The following is a 2,723-nucleotide window of genomic DNA, read 5'->3' on the forward strand; positions in this document are numbered from 1 at the left end:
CATGTCAGGCAATTCCATTGATAATGGGGAAGAAAGGGGAAGGGTGGCCACTCTCTGTCTGAGTCTCACATAGTTCACCTGGGCATATGTCACTCTCTATGTGTCATCATCTTCAGGTGTCTGCTGGACAGAGACAGTGAAGGCAAGTTGTGTCCTTGATTCCACACTTGTATACATTATTACATTTTACCACATCGAAACCAGAGTGTCCACTGTAAACTATAAATCAGATTATGTCACTCTCTGAACAAAACCTTCCAGTGCCTTCCACAAGCATCCACACCTAAAGGATCTGCGTGATCAAGTACCTCCAAAGCCTGCCACCCTCATGGCTAACACTTTTTCTCCTTGTCCATCTACCTCCAGCCACACTGGAAGTCATGCTGTTCCTGGAATAAAGTGAGCATATTCCTAATTCAGCCTTTGCACTGATTCTTCCTTCTACCCAGAACACTCTTCCATTAAATATGAATACAGTGTTTTCTCTCCACTGTGTTTGTCTGCTCAAATATTACCATCTCAGAGAATCCTTCTTAACTATTCAATTGAACCATCCTTGCTCTTACAAACACACTCTATCCCCTTATATAGCACTTTGCACTGTATGATTTTAGGTATTTGTGCCCATGATGATTTCATCATTGTCTCCCCAAGGGAACGTGAGGTCATGGAGAGCAGAGGTTATGTTTAGAACCAAATAGAGTTGTGAAAATAACAGCCCCTCAATAAAATCTAATAACTAGAGCTGAGTGATGGAATGAACAAATGAACATCTAAGGGAACTGCAGGGTATCTATTCATTCACTGACTCAACGAACTTATAAGTTTAGTAAAGGTCAGACATGGCAAAGAAGGTAAAAAATGTCCTTGCCTTTATGGAGCCTAGCCAATAGGAGGCAGTTGAACAGACTTTAAGCAAAGCAACAACACACATATAATTATGAAAATCAAGCAGGACTCTTGAAAAAAAAATGGCATAGATAATAGAGACTCTGTTCATCAGTCTGGCGACCAAATCAAAGTTGTGACAGAAACAAGGAGCAAACAGCAAGGAAAAATCACCTGGGATCTAGAAGAACAAGCCATTCAACTAGGGAGAAATCTAAGAAATCATGCTGCGATGGCAGAAGGTAATATGGGATGAGGACGTGAAGCTGCCCAGTTCCCAGTGGCTGAGTGGGACAGAACCTGTGGCAGAGGCAGTGGAAGCTACAGATGCCTCTTAAAGGAGTTGTGTCCATTAGTGGATTTTCGCAGTGACAGACCTGCTCACTCTGAGCACCAGTGCTGATTCAGCTGCATGCAGGGCGCACCAGGGACTTACAGCAGGACACTGAGTTGTCAGAGTGAGGGCCAAGGGGAGAGTTGTTCTGTACAGAAGAGTCAGCAGTATCCATTGTTCTTCTGTTGAGCCTTTCCTGCTCCCAGTGTGGGAACTCAGTGCTGGCATAGTGGAGACATCAAACTGGATAACAGAAGTCGCTCGTCCCAGAGGATTCCCTGAAACTCTACCACCCCCAACTCATGGCCCCCACCTAAGCCACATGCAGGTGTATCCTAGGTGAGTCAGGTGCTCCTTGCTGAGCTGCGCCTAGACTCACACTGGTAGCAGATGACCTTGGTTTCTGGTGTGGCCTTTTGAGGCGACTATAAGTACAGCATCTGTGGATTGTTTGCTGAATCTTAACAGGTGGCCCCAGAGGGGCACATGCTGGGGCTAAATTTGGCCTGCCGCTGAACTCTTCTCAGAACTGTGCCACTGGACACCTACTTACCACACAAAGCCATATTAATAAGACAAAGAGACTTAGGAGGTTTGCTTAGTACATAGAAACAGACACAGAAAGGCAGCCAAAATGAGAAGACAAAGAAGCAGAAACCATATGAGAGAATAGAACAGAAATCCAGAAATAATGGAGTCAAACAATCTAACAGATGCAGAGTTCAAAATACTGGTTATAAAGATGCTCAATGAACTTATGAGAAGTGTAGATTAATGCAGTGAGAACTTCAACAAAGAGATAAAAACATAAAAATGGAAATGGAAATTATAAAAAAAAACCAGTCAGAAATGAAGAATACATTATCTGAGATGAGATGTACATTAAATGGAATAAACAAAGTGAATAAAGAAAAGGATCAAATGACTTATATAGAGGATGGGAAAGCCAAGGACACTCAATGAGAATGGCAAGAAAAAAGAAGCCAAGACTATAACAATAATTTAAGGAGCCTATGGGACACTATTAAGAGTAAAAATACCTGTGTCATGGGGGTACCTGAATGAAAACAAGATGTTGAAGAGCTATTTGAAGTAATAATGATGGAAAACTTCCCTAACCTGGTGAAGGAAACAGACATACAACCCCAGGAAGCTCATACAATCCCCAAAATCAGGAACCCAAAGAGGCCCACACCAAGACACATCATAATTAAAATGCCAAAGGTTAAATACAAAAGAGAATCTTAAAAGCAGCAAGAGAAAAGCAGTTAGTTACCTACAAGGGAGCACCCATAAGATTGGCGGATGATTTCTCAAAAGAAACCTTGCAGGACAGAAGAGCTTAACACAAAATATTCAACGTGGTGAAAATCCAGAATCTACAACCAAGAACACTTTATCCAGTAAAGCTATCATTTAGAGTCGAAGGACAGATAAAAACCCCCCCCAACCCCCCCAAAAAAAGCTAAAGGAATTTATCACCACCAAGCTAGTATTACAA

At 42.2% G+C, this 2,723-nt stretch overlaps 1 pseudogene; it reads right to left on the reverse strand.

Moving 5' to 3' along the window:
- Window positions 1–2,723, reverse strand: part of LOC105304958 — a 7,207-nt pseudogene that overhangs the window by 410 nt on the left and 4,074 nt on the right.

Source organism: Pteropus vampyrus, unplaced genomic scaffold, assembly GCF_000151845.1.
Source record: "Pteropus vampyrus isolate Shadow unplaced genomic scaffold, Pvam_2.0 Scaffold357, whole genome shotgun sequence".
Lineage (NCBI taxonomy): Eukaryota > Metazoa > Chordata > Mammalia > Chiroptera > Pteropodidae > Pteropus > Pteropus vampyrus.